Here is a 15,334-nt window from a genome sequence, read left to right on the forward strand (position 1 = left end):
TTCTTTGCTGCTCTCATAAGAGAGTATTAATGTAGCACAGGGATGTGTTGAAGCAAAAGCTTTAGGTCAGAAGGAGCAAATTATGGGAAGGGAGTATACAGCTGAAAATTCCTATGTGTTTGAGTATTATTTACCATGAGTGTCCTACAGAAGGTTGTTCTAAGCCACTGTAAGTTTTGAGGAAATCTCTTGCTAGATCCAGCAGCCAAGATGTGAAAATTCAAATGTACATTTGCTCATGTTACTTCTTTAGCATGTGCCTCTGCAGAGGCACAGCTCAGGTAGGGGCCAGGAAGAAAGCACATAACCAAGAGGAAGGGTGTGAAATAAGGCAAAAAAAAAAAAAAATCCTTGAGCAACATAGACCATTAAGTTTGTTGCTACAGAAATTAAAGTACAGCTGAAAAGGAGAGAAAATAAAATGAGAAGCCATTTTTGTATACAATAAGCAATTTGACAGATTTGCTTAAGGTATTCATGAAAATCCTTTGCATTTATTCTTTGGTGTTTAGATGAGGATAGACAGAGAGCATTCGTTGACACGTTATTACCAAAATTGGAAAGTATTGCAAAAGGTGGAAATAAAAGATTTTACAAATGTAGATGCAGCAAGAGGTCATAGAAAGGAGCCATGTGTACCATAAGGGATAGAAGGAAAATTAGCAACAGATGAGGTAGTTGTTTCTGGGACTGAAAGATTTCTTTGTCTCAGTATTCATCAGAGTGACAGGGAAACATGCCAGAAACAGAGGGAACCTTCCCAGGATTAAAAAAAGGAAACTAAATGAAAATTAAGGGTGATGCCAAATCAGGTGAAAATTAAATTAGTTCAACTGAAAACTGAGAAATTGCCAAACTAAGCAGTTTGAATCTGAGTTCTTTTTTGCAGAGGAATAGATTTGTCATTAAAATAATTCTCGGATTTATGCAAAAGGATGGAACACAGGATTTTTCACAATCACTCAGTTACTGTCCTTATTTAATTTCCTAAAAGTTATTACCAACAATAACTCAAAAGTTTCAGAATAATGGGGAAATAAAATAAATGAAGAAATATATCAGATATTAGAAAAGTGTGAAAGAAAAGTGTTTAGATGTTGGTTCAGTCTAAGACCTTTATTTTGGTCTTAACATCTAAAACTATATGAAAAAATGAGTTATAAACACTTCTGAATTTGTTGATTTCTTTAGTGATTCACTTAGCTGTTGTGTTTTTGCCTTACTGATTGTCAAAAAAGGACATTACCTGGTTTTATCTCCATGAATCATATAAGTATACAAACTAGTTTTATCCACTTTACAGTGTTCTATAACTTTTTTGTGACACCTGCGTGCTGCCCCCCCCCCCATCCCCAAACCAAAATCCTCTTTTCCATAAGTAATTTTTGGCCTGTAAAAGATTACAGGGTGGATTAAATACATTGAGCAAACCCAAGAAAAATCCTCAAGAACATTTCTAGAGTAGTAAAGAGGAAGGAATGGGAAAGAGATGGAGTGAGTATGTTTGTGAGAAGATGAGGATGTGCCTTGCATGTGTAGAGACTTTGGAAGCTGTAAGCACTTTAAGGGCAAGTTCCTTTTGCTACTATTTGATGTCGATGATGCAATGACAATTTACATGATCTGTGGATCAGGTTGAGAGATACTCGGCTGGGCAGAGCTGGAGCCTGCAATGCAAGAAAATCGGGAACCTGAATTTGAATCCAAACGTGGCCTCTACTAACCTTTTGTTATGCTTTGGATCCGAAGCAAAGGAGGCTTCTCTGAATGCCCACCCTGCCCCACTCAGTTCAGGTGGGAAATTCCAGCTGGCATTCTTGCATTTATTTTGGTTTCAGAAAGCCTCCTTTCTCCAAAAACATTTATGGATGTAAACAGAAATAAATAATAATCTTGATGATCATGATAATTTCAGTCAATCACATTCATAAAGAAATGGCTCCTTTCTGAACAAAATCATTCAGTTTTAAAAACAGCCTTCTGGTTTGTTTAATACATTTAATTAACATTTTATTTGCAGCAGTTTTCTGAAGACATATATGATTGACTTATGTATTTAGCATCGCAGCCTCTGTTCTTACCTTTGTTTTTAATAAGCATGCTTACTACAGCTTTCAGAAACCTTTCAGCAGTTTACATTTAATAGCAGCAATAGACAAAGTATTCATTTAACAACAAACTGCAGGCATTTTCTCAATAAAGTTACAATTTCAGCAGAAAAAAATGTAGATTAAAAGCAAACACCTGCTCCTGTAAATTACTCTGCTGCAGGTACCAACCCAGGAGACTCTGCAGATGGTTCTGTATTTGCAAACCTGACCTCAACACCCCATCATCAATCTTCGACTGATTGATTCTCTCCAAAGCAGCGCACACCATATCCCAGGGTACTAGAAGACACCTTTGAATTAGTCCCAGATAGAATACCAATTAATTGGTACTTTTGTTTTGTTTTAAAAGTTCTTAACAAAAGGTTCAATTGTGTCATCAAGCACAGGCACCGACTAAAAGGTGGTACAATCACACAGTGCCAGGAAGAGGTCCAAAGGGTGTTGTACTTCAGGAGACCTAATCTTTGCTAGATTTCCCTGATATCTGAGATGTGGGTAAGTTGCACTATGCCCTAGGGTTGTGAGATAGATAAAAATAAGGTGAAATCATGATCTTTAGACTGGTGCAATATGAATTCATTACTTCAGTTAGCCTTCCCTTCCAGCCAAGAAAAACTGGAAGAGAGCTCATAAGCTTGGTGTGTTCATTTTCCCTCCTCACCTGTTTTCAGGTATCCTACTTCTCTTACAGAGACCTGAGACTGATTGTACTGGTCTTCTCATAACTGAGACAAACCTCCTCATTGTGCTTCGTTCAGTGTGTATCCATGCAAAACCTTGTACAATTTATTGAGACCAGTCTAATCAAGACGTCATTTCTCTGTCTGGTATAATTCATTAAACATGTTCTAGGAAAAAATCCCTACTAGATACTTGCTTTTATTTCCTATGCAGTCTTACATGTTCCTATTTTGTCACCTATACTGCCCAAGATTCATAGGAAGACACCGAGTGATACAGAGATATGTTCTGGGCTTCAGTGACATCACTAAAATATTTGAGTTGTTTTCTTTTCATTGAACATTTTGAATTTTAGAGCTTCTTTATTCTCAGAATGCCTGAGATGCATTGGATAGCTTCCACTCACCTTAAAGAAGAAATATGCTTTCCCTAAAGAAAAAGATTTAGAGAGTAAGGGAACTTAATCTGCATGCAGTTTGCCAGAATACTTTGTAGTTTCAGTATTTTACTAAATCTCTGTCTTGGAACACTAGATAACTGTGGTAGTCTTGTGTGTTTCCTGGATGCATATATATGTGGCGATCATCTAAGCTGGTATCGCAGGCTGTAAGCTGTGTGCTGAAGCCAATGCCTTGTGATCTGAATATAGCAGAAAGAGATCCAAATTTAATATAAAACTGTAAACTTGTGGAAACTATCATATTCCCTGGTAATATGTCTATGAAATGTTTACATTTTCTTCTGAAAATACGTTCTGAATTTCCAGTTCATGGCTTTCTAACATCATCCTCCAGCTATTGGATCTTCTTATGGCTCTGCCTCTTAGATTAAATAACCTCTGCTGTAAAGCTTGCATTCTTGACTTTTTGGTGCTATAGAATTTGGGCTGGAAGTTTTCCTGGTGTTTGACTCTAAAATTATCACTGATTCTTTAAACTGATAGTGCTTTAATTCAATGCACATTTTTCAGTCAGTCTGAATTACAAAACTGTGGTTATTACCATGCTCGGACACTCTTATTCTTAAGCTGTAAAGAAAAATAAAGTAGTGCATACCTTTTTGCTTCTCAAGGGTATATGAAGAAGACCAGCTGCATTAGAAATATAGCTGCAGTACTGCATTTTTTGCATTAGGGATTAAGAGCTGTGTGTAGATGATGACATTAACCAAAATATATGTAATTAAATGAGCAAGACCGTGTCATTTATTTTGGATATTTAAAAACAGGCCTATTCAACAGAAGTGGCTGAATATATTGCTGTAAAAAAGCTTTTTATTTGAAATTTCAACTATGATATTAAGGTTGAGAAAGCTCCTCATCCTCAAATTTGGATCATTCAGGAGAAAACTCCACTAAAATCTGATAGAATGTCATTTGAGAATCTTAATATCTCTAAAATAACAAGCCATGAAAAGAAACAGCTAGCTTCATGGGAGAAAAATATTCCAAACAAATAAACAAGCTTTTTGATACTAAGGATATTGGATGAAGTAAGTTTCTGCTTTTATTCTATTCACATTTTGTCGATTGTCATTCTCTCGTACCTAATGGGAAACACTATCCATTGTGCGTTCTAAATCCAGCGTTATCTATGACCAATCACTACATTAAGTGTGTCTTTATTCACAGCCAGCATTACTGGTAGCTTTTAGAATGTATCTGTCACTTCTAATTCGTTATAGTTTGTCAATGTGGCCCTTGGGAGATTTGAAAATCTAATACGTCAAATGTTGTCCTGTGCCTAACATGAACATTTTAATCTTTTGGAATTGCATTTCTTTTGATGGAGCAACCTCTGTGGCGTCCTGCTGTCCATCCGGACAAAGGAGCAGATGTGTCATATGCATGTGTACGTGTGCACTTGTCTATCTATGGCAAGGTGCAAACCAATCAAGCTACAAAGTTCCTAGTTAATTTGGAAAGCATTAATTACAACAACATCAGCCCTTACAGTTAACAGTGTAAACTTTTGCTTAAACTGAGTGTGGATTACTTAATTTGCATAACAGTTTAATTATAAAGTCAAAATGTAATGGTAAAGTCCCATAAAAATGAAGTGATGTGTGTGTGTATATATATGTATCTCCATTCATTTTCTTTTAATTCTTCCTTTTCTTTTACTCATATTTTTAATCCTTTCCATCTTTCAAAATTTCAGTGAAAACCTTATTGTACTCTGTTTTTTTTAAAGTAATGAAAAATATGCTTATGGAAAATAGAGAGATTTAACGCATGCCTTTCCAAAAAGGTTAATGCTGTTCTTTCATTAGACAAGTCACTCTCTAGTTCACACTAAAAACATTTTGAATTTAAGTCCTGGTCCACCAAAACTTACAGCTATTTTTAACTTTGCACACTTGGTTGGTCCCATTACATAAACATGTAGGATTACATAAACGTGAGGTTAAGCATGTATGTAAAATTAGCATGTATGTAAAATATGGAACTTCTAATTAGTATTCTCATTTTTGTTACTAACGGGATTTTTGTAGGACAGTTCCTCACCCAACATTCTGAAACATATTCATGGAATATCCTGTGATTTTAAAAACTGAAGAATTTTGGTCTGCAGTAGTGTATTTCAAAATACAGTCTTCTTTATAGAAATATAATATTTGAAATTCCGTGAGAGGGGGTTTTTAATTTACAAAACTTAGTACATTAAATCTGGAATGATATATATCAAATGCATTTGATCCATTATTTAAATAATTTAGCTGATTTTTAAAATATTTTTGCCTCATTGAGAAAGTCATTTAGCTAACTTTAAAAATATATTATTAAATAAGAAAATTCTTCGGTCTCAGTTTTAAGAAACACCATTTGACAGTTCAGGTCCTTGAAAATGTTACTGAAAATACTGTAACTTCTCATATGTATGTATTTCTTTGAATGGTCTTATTTATTTTTTATATTTTTTTTAGTGCGAAAGTGAGAGTTAAGAATACTTCTAAATAAATATCTGAACTGCATTGCTCCTATCCCAGAAATGCTGTTGTGAAATACTTTGAAAACTGATGGTAAGTACATTCATGTAACAGTTTTGCAGGTATGTAAACCTAAAGATAATAAGCAAAAGTCTCATTTATGTAACAGCTTTGACCATTAGGAGCTTTTAAATCATGCATCACTGACTTCAGGGGTGCCTTTGTCAAGCTACTTGCAGATCCTAGTTAAATCAGGCATTTCATATTTTTGCCCTCATTCGCTTTTGTTTACCAGCAGGAGACAAAATATTTAATTAGTTTGGGGGCATTTATAATCTCCTCTGGGCCAGCTCCAGCCACAATGCTGGACGCCACTTCTGAGTTAATTCCAGTCAGACTGGCCCCTCTAGTACAACATATGGGTAACCTATAAGCCTGTAGCAAAAGTTGCAACAGCAACTATTAGAGGGGCAGGACCTCCCTGCTGGGAAAATACTGTGCAACAAAGCAAAAAGGGGCCAGCGTCACTAGTGGAGGTCAAGGCAACACTTAGACCAAACAGCATCTGGCAAACTGTGCCAAGTGGAAATCAATGAGAAGCAGGGCAGTGGGTAGTAATTTTATGCCTGTTTGCGCAAGAAAATAGCTCCTCCTGAACTAAAAAAATTATTTAGAACAAAAAGCTTACAGCATTATCTAGCGTCACCATCTTCACTGCTGTTTTTTTCTTCCAGTCAATAGATTATATTGCACAATTTAGTCATGATTTTGTTTTGGGCAGGCAACATTTATTGTAGCATTAATTATGATTTGGAAAATGTGGAGATTTGAGGGTTTTCTTCCTTATTGGTTAGGTAGCAGATATGGAATTGTAATTCATTTTCAAGGTGCATTGCATACTCTTCTTCATATTACAACAACAATGAGCTGAAGGATTTGAAAAGAAAAAAAAATAAGAAAATTCCTAATGTTATAGACGCTAGATCCCAGCCACTGTAAACTGGTGTAGCTGAGCCCAGCTTAATCCTTGTCTTATTTTTCCTCTTCCTTTTATTCTCACTTTCTGTTCTTGCCTGTATCTCTGTATATATCTCATCTTGTGGCCCTTCTTGTTTTACCCCCCTGTCTTTCTTTGCTTTTACTCTTTCCCTGAAATTCCCAATGGTCATGTTTATCTTAAGTATTGTAAGCAGAGTGCCATTGACTTCAGTGGGAGTACTTAGAGCATAAAATTAAACATACACAAGTCTTTACAGGATTATGGCATAAATCTTCATGTTTTATCCCTTACTGAACCTCTTTCTTATGCTGTTTACTGCTCCTCAGAACAGGGACCCTTCCTCATATTTTTCCTTTTTATAGATCCCTTTTCAAGATGTATTTCTGTTTTCAAAATTTTCAGCAGTTATTTTCTTACTTAAACTGACTTATATTTTCTTGCACATGAATTCTTATCATATGTTGAGAGAAGCAGGTTGCAAATTGTAAAGCCTTTATAGGTACCTGTACTATAGGTACCTGTATAGGTATAGGTACCTGTTCAGTTTCTATGTTTAAGAATTTTTGTGGTTGTTGTTCTGAATTCTAAAGAAAATATCCATTTTAAAGGCTAACTTGTGAATGGTCTTGGTATTCTTTGTTTAACAAAAAATAATTGTTTATTTAGGACAACTAAAACCAAGCTATTTGCAAAACAGCAATTAATTTGTTTCCAAAAAATTAGTGTGTTTCTTATGATGCAAATGGTATAGTCATATTAGGAAATACGTAGGATAGGAATTATAGGAAAATATAGCAGTCATATGTATTAGTTATAAGAGCGTTCCATTACATGATTCAGATGTGCAAATCTAATATCTTTCGGGAGCCATCAATGGAAGATCATGCCCCCTTCACACTCCTACTGCTCCCAGCCACGTGGTCCCACCTGTGCACCTAGACCAGTTTGACTGACCACACGGTAACTTGGTTCAACTTCCTAACCCAGCAGAAAACCAACCCTTGAAAAAATATTTCTGCTGGGTTTGAGAGTTGTATAGCTCACTGTACAGTCAGATAACACAGCTCACTGTGCCAGGTGGGAGGATAGCCAGGAAAGGAAAAAGGAGGAACAAGGTAGAGAGGGGCGAAGTAGCAAGCTGTAGAGCCTGGCTGTGCTCTGCACCGTCTTTTCCAGACTGAGGAGTCTATTCTTACTTAGTTGTTCCTTTGACAAAATCTATTCCATACCTGTGGTTATACTTACTGCTCTTTTCTTGCATCATCCTTGCATGCTCTTTATAAGATTCCTTTCTTTTTTATATAATTTTGTTAAAGCAGTCAGTTGGAATTTTTTTTTTGTCTAGATAACTGTCTCAGGCTGAATTTGTTTGGAAAGTTTAGCTAAAACATAGCAGATTCAACTGACATAATAAGCTGATCTGTTTTACTTTCGTTCAGTGGAATAGAAGGGCATCCGTAGTCAGTTTTGTATCTCAGACTGTGGTTTATATTACACCTAATATATATAACTATATAGTGTACCCTGAAACATGTGTGCCCACAGTCTCTGCTCCATCCCTCCTTTTCTGCAGCCACATGGTGTTGCCACTTCCTTTACACTGAATCAAGTAATCATGTGGTTGTCAGTTAAATCAATTCAGTAAACTGATATGATGGAAAACTCTACCACCATGTAAGAAAGAATGCTTTTTCCCTGGGTCAGCTTGGGGAACTGACTCACCCTATGGCTGCAAGATAGTCAGCCTTGCCAGGGCTTGGGAGGAAGCAAACAGTTAGGGACAGGAAAGGAGCAGGACTACCTTTTTTGGTGAAAACCTAAATTTTCAGCAGATAAGATGTAAAATCAAATCACACCCTCTGCTGAGATGAGATGACACCTAAACTGCATTACCTTTGTTGCTCAAGATTGTCTGACCATATCTTTTAATTAAGGAAGAACACCCTGACCTGATTTTTCCATTAAGAATTTTTGGTTCATCCATTCTTTGTAGCAATGTTTGGATTTTTTGGGGGAGTTCATTTTCTTTATAACACCAGGGTTGCTTTAATGTCAGGGATCTCATTAACCTTTGGTTATGTTTATAAACTTTTGCAACTAAGTAAATAAATCCCAGTTCACATATACTGGTTCATACATTGTTGGGTTTTGGCTGCTACCATCTCTGCAGAACCCACTTGGAACAAACATCTTTGGCTTGAGGTTAAAAAGACCATCTCTGTTTTTGTAGGGCAGCGGGCACAGGAGGTGAAGCATGGGAATTTGTCTGCCTGTAATCTCAAAGATCCCCTTATATATGTAGAGGTGACTGTGATGCACACAAGTGAGAAATGGGCAGGATGAGAAGTGGATGAGAAACACCTGGAAAACTTAGAGTGTGGAGGCAGTAATAGAGGGAAGTCAGGACCAAGAGATAAATAACCCCTAGAGTACTGCTCCCTCCAGAACCTGAACCTGAACCCAAGAGTCCTGAGACTATACATTCCTCCTCTGTGAGGAAATACGGTCGAATCAGCTGGTGAAATATGTCCCAACCACCTACTTCATCTTTCCAGTCCTGAAGTACCTTGTGTATGAAAAGATAATAATTTACCATTTGGGCTACTAGTTACTCTTTTGGAGGTTTTTCAGAACAGGTTAGAAGAACATCTGTCAGCGATGATAATAGTAGAGTAGTTTGTGTCTTGAGGCAGGAGGGTAGACTTGATGTCCTCTCAAGGCTCTTTCCCTCATCTGTTTCTCAGTGTATAGTGTGAATAATGCTCTGTTATAAAGTCAGGCTCTATAGTAAAGGAAGCTCTTGTCTGGAAGACTCCTGCCTCATTGAAATTGAAAAGATAGGAAAAGAAAAGATGGTTAAAGAAGCAGAACAACATCCTAAAGAGCTGGATTCTATTCTTGCACATGCGCCGGTGCCTGTGTAATGCTAAGCAAGTTGCTTTATTTTTTCTGAAGTGATTGCTGAAGGCATGTTTATACTGCCTGGTGCTACTGAAGCTAGTGCTGAACAAGTTAATTCATGGTTGGAAGATGAATGGAGTCTCAGCGTTCTGCCCAGCCTAGTTAGCTCATAGAGCAAAACTTACACGGCGGTACCGCTTCCTGTATCCAAGCTTTCTTGTACAAAGCTAGCTGAACTGGGAACGAAAACTCCTTTGTGCCAGATAGATGCTTCTCCTTTGCGTAGTTCCTATGGGCTCCCTTTGTGGAAAACTTCAGGCCAGCTTTTGCAGATTGCTGAACACTCACAGGTGGAACTGACATTGATAGATACTTTATTTTAAGCACACCAAAAGCTGTATGATGCCAAGCACTCAGAAAATGCCCCAGCTTTGTAATGATCTATGTCAAAGCTCTTTTTGCTGTCTTAGGTAGTGCAAAGGGTTGCAATATGATTCTAAGTAAATGGAAACATTTTTCTTTTTATGAACTGTAACGTATATATGTATGTGTATATATATGTAATAGTAATCACATTCAACACATAATATAGGTGAGAAACATTTTAAAGGTTCAAAACAAGTTCTTCTAGTACTATGACAAAATGAGCTCTTTCTCATTATTCCTCTTTTCAGGTGGTTTTAAATCTGTTGTAGAAGCATGCTTTAAAACAAAGTTACATTGCAAGATTGTTCTGTGCAGGATTACTGAGGAAAGTTATGCTTTATGAGTCTCACCTGGGGGAAAGCTACTTGAGAAAGATCATATGGAACAAAAATGGGGTGACTGGCAGGGAGAAAGTGATAAACTGAGAAGAAGGAATAGTGAGAGGGTAGTATAGCAAGTAGGCCCTTAAGTGTGGTTGGGAGACTTCTGCTTGCTGAACTGTTAGAAAGAAAAGCTTACCCCAGAGAGCCTTTAGGGCAAATGAAATGTTGTAAGGCCTCCATAGAACAAGGTCTTCAGTATGAGGTTCGGAGGCACTAGACAAAATTATTGTATACTCATTTTACTGCTGTAAATAGCTATTCAACTTCCTGTAAGAGTTAGTGTCTAAATTTCTCTTCAATTTAGGAAACAGCATTCACTTGTGAATTGTTCTGTTTGCTAATTGTCCTATACCTGTGATAGATTTACAACAATGTAAGTAACCAAGGAAGAAAAATACATTATTCCCCACAGCACACCTTTCTAGTCTGTCTCATGAGCTGAGTCAAATATTACTAGAGATTGGGCCCTTAAGGACAGTCATATTTTGGTAGTTACCCACCTGCTATTAATTAAGCAGCATACGGTATGCCAGGCTTTCAGCTCTGCTCAGTGTAAACTACCTTTGAGGCTCCCACAGTGGTGAGAAGTCTTGATGAGGTTTTTGGAAAGGATCTACCTAAGAGGAAGTAGAAAGTGAGTCCTGCCTAGGAGGAAGAGGTAAGATGCTTGCTTTGATATATTGCTCATGTGTGTTATTTTTAGTATAACTAGAGGAGAGAGGATGTTGAGGAATTAGACTTTAACCAGAAATGTTACTTTCCTGTCACTTGCTTTTAGAATTAGTGCTTAGCCCCAGTCATTCCACTACAAAAGTAATTAGACTGTATTTTCCATAGTAATACATACAGGTGGGAAGGTATTGAGATCCTTCTAATGGATGTTGGGATAATCAGCATGTGAGTTATTAACTTGGATATCTAGCAGATATTTTTAAAATATTTTTTATATGAAGTTGTAAAACCTGAAGCTAGTTCATTTCTTTAATTAACTGAAACTATCTCTCATTTTCCTAATATTAGTGGTGTCTCAGAGATGATGTAATAATTTGGCTTATGACTGAAAAAGCATTCTTACCTGTCTCTCTTGTTTTTCTCAGAGAAAAACATAATATTTTGATTAAAGATATCACTTTAGCATTGAAATGTAAATCAAAAATAACACTGCTGGGGTCATGGAGTAGCTCTGAATTTGTACCTGCATAACTAGAGGAAAGATTGAAATCTGAGCAATTGAATAGACATAGAACTTCCTTCTGGTAATTATAATGTTTCTTCTGCCTTGAAATTATATTTTGACATAATAAAATAAGAGTAAGAGGGAAATTCTTAAGAAATGACTGATCTGCAATAAAGATGAGGTAAGTATAAGTTCAGGTCTTAAAAAAAATTTAGCACCGTAGCAGTATGTCACAGCAGCATATATTAATACTCCTTGGAAAATTAATGTCATAAAAATCTTGAGAAGCTTTTGAAAATTTATTTCAAATGATAAAACGTTGAAGAAATGATTAAAAATAAATGGAGGAGGAAATAAGATTACATAAGCAGTACCTGAGGCAAGCTGAAATATTGGGGAAATCAAACCAGGTGAAGGAAATCTGGGAAAATTTCAGAGATATCCTTTCTATTATTGACTGAGCAACAAAGCAGTTCATTTTCTAGTTTGAGATAACTCAACTTCATATGACTAGGGGGCTATGCAAATGAACTTAATTTATTGCTATGGATAAGACCTTAATATTCCCTTTTCTGTGGAAGAATCAGACAGCTTTTCCAGATAAGAGTTAAGTGATTTTTTTTTTCTTGCACACATCATCAAACATGAAGAATTGTTTGCCCAAATAGTAAATGTGTTTATTTACCAAAAAGCAGAAGCTTAAAAAAAAAAGAAGTCATACAAAGAACAGGCATTTTGTTCTGCCAAGTAACAATTTTTACCCTGACCTATAAGCTATAAAATCTTGTTATTAATCCAGACAGATTTTGACCATTATCTTGTGATATGATAGTAGATCATTTCAGGTGCGGTTACTGCTTGTGCAGTAAGAGGTCTAAAATCTTAGCCTCTCTCTTGAGATTATATCAATGTATTACTCAAAGCATGATAATGATGATGAATCGATCAGGATGGGGGAAGATTAAAAGCATTGTCATGTGCTATCTTACTATTCATTAGTGGAGTCAAATATAAAGTTCTTGGGAGCTGTGATTTTCAGTATACTTGAAGTTTTCATTATAATTCATACTGGCATAACACATTAAGTTAGAAAGGAAAACTGCTGATGAATGAAAAAATATGGAATTGTACCATATGATATTTTAAAGGGGCACTTTTCATATTCTGGTTTAAAATTGACAGTGCTGTTTTAACATTAAGAGTGATTAATTATCTGAATTGAGTAATTACTCTCTCATGAGAATGTGATTCTATGCATGATATTTATTAACTTATGAAACACCTTTAATTTTAGTGTTCTCTTTTACATTAAAAACCCCTTGAGATTCATTTTAAGAGAGCACATACTTAACTAATGCTTTTACTTGGGCATAATAAGCTGTAACACTAAAATATGTTCTAACAATAGCATGAAGATCACAGGTGTGTATATATATATTTTTTTTTCTCTGCTGCACATGCGGTGCTTCCCATGAAGTATCTTCAGAAACAAATGTCTCTAAAGTTCTAATTGCTGATCCTTCTGTGAAAGACATATGGTGATGTGGTTTTCTGAAAGGTGCTGTTTCAGCGCTCTCACACACAAAAATAATCTGAAATTGTCATTAAGAAAGTAACATTTTCATGTAGGGTAGTAGTTCTTTATGTTTGGGAGAACAGGTCAGTGTACACAGATAAGAATGTTGAACACTATAATGAAATGTGGTGAAGTTATACTTTAAAAATTGAAGATGTGGCATACATTTTGATAATGGAATAATGTAGACTCCCTACCCCAACTATCATCGCTGTTCAAGACCATTAGGATTCAGAATATTAAGAGCAGAGCAACTGGGCGTGACAGCCTACATTCAACATCTGTCATACAGGGGGGTCCATTAGTGTTCAATTGCATCCTATTGTTTTTGGATTATTCAGCCTCCTTTCATTGTCATTGCTTCTGCTAAGGATTAATCAGCTGTTTACAACTAGACCAAGTTTTGGGGTCATAATGAAAACAATTGAGCTATAGTTCTAAATAAATATGCAGTATTCAGTCCCTAGTGAAAAAAATTACTAATTTATGAATGCTGGTAACAATTTAATTAAGTTTGAAATCAATACAGATAATAAATCATTGTGTGGCAGATTTTTTTTTAACCTTTTGCATATCTCGTAAAATAATCATATGATGTTTCCTTTATGTAGACAACAGTCTTTACTCATACGAGTACAGTGGAACAAGGATGTTCTGATTATGTTAGGTGTGTGTCTGGCGGCTTCTCTGTCATTACAAGTGGTAGCAGAAATGATCTCTTATTGCCAGCAAGCAGATTTCTTTTAATGTTTAACTTGATCTTGTTTTCACATCCTCTTTTATTCTCTTTATTTATTTAGGGATATTCCTAGGAAGAAACATTTTATATTTAATTTTACATAGATATATATACTCTACATGTAAACATTTTCACACATAGTGTATTTAAAAATGGGCAGTTTTAAGACTATTTGTATACATATAGATTCTAATGTGTGTCTATAGCACAGCCTCTTCAAGTAATTTTACAATTATTTTGTTAGATAAATCTACAGCTACGTTTTTACTGTTCAAATATATTTCAAATTATTTTCATAACATTGGATTTTACTGACATGTAAACATATAATCCCCCTTTTTTTCTCAAGCCACTACTCTCTGCAATATCATAAATATTTTATACAGCATTAAAATTGTGAGTCCTAAAAGATTTCTAGTGATACTACTCGTTTCAGTATTATATAGTCTGAAACAGTAGTGTGCTCTGCCATATAGTGTTAAGCTAATTCTCTTCTGTTTCATTATAACAGTTATTTCTTCTACCCCTAATACTATCTAACCAGGATATTCAGATTTTTAGTATAAAAATACTACAGTGCACAGAGGTTTTTTTTTTTCTTTTTTTTTCCTGAGTTGCAACAGATTACCCATTGAAAGGATCTTTTGCTTAACTCCCTGAGTCTTGTGGGGCCAGGCAGACACTACTCCAGATGGCAAGTTGTTAGGGCTGGACAGAATGGCTTTGGAAGACTTCTCAACAGATGAAGGCTGTAATGTTCAGTTTTTACTGTTCTTTTTTTTTCGCCCCCCCCCCGTCGTTCCCAGGGTGGGAAGGTACTGGGATGGAAGCAAAGTGCCACCCGCCCACCTGCTACCACCTGTTTAGCTTCTGCGGCTCCTATAAAGCCTCTTCTTGTCTGTAAGACACAATCATTGCTTGCCAGCAGGAGTCAAGAAAGGAGAGATCTTTCTTTCTGTTGCAAAGTTACATCTTTGGATCGCAACAGTTTATCATTTCAAAACACTTTCTCCTGAACTGAATCAGAACTTCTTTCATTTGAAATAGCCATTGGAATTGATGTGTTTTTAATCCATTAAGATCTTTTTTGGATTAAATGGACCCTTTTTCTTCAGGAATTGACATTTTGAGAATGGAAACTTCATTGTTTTCTATCTCTTTGAGGTTAAAGAAACAAAAAGAATGAAAGCATCGGACATTGCAAACTGTTTATTCTTTTGTTAAACAATAAGAAGCAATTTTCAGACAATTCCAGAAGAGCATACCTTTTTTTTTCCTTTTTTTTTCTGCAAGATGCTATGAAAATATTCCTGTCTGATATCTGGAAAGAAATTTGAGAGATACACAGGCTACTCATAGAAGTGCTTTCCTTACCACTTTTTACCTACTTCATTTTAAAAAGTGAAGCGTGC

Source organism: Apteryx mantelli, chromosome 7, assembly GCF_036417845.1.
Source record: "Apteryx mantelli isolate bAptMan1 chromosome 7, bAptMan1.hap1, whole genome shotgun sequence".
NCBI classification, from domain to species: domain Eukaryota; kingdom Metazoa; phylum Chordata; class Aves; order Apterygiformes; family Apterygidae; genus Apteryx; species Apteryx mantelli.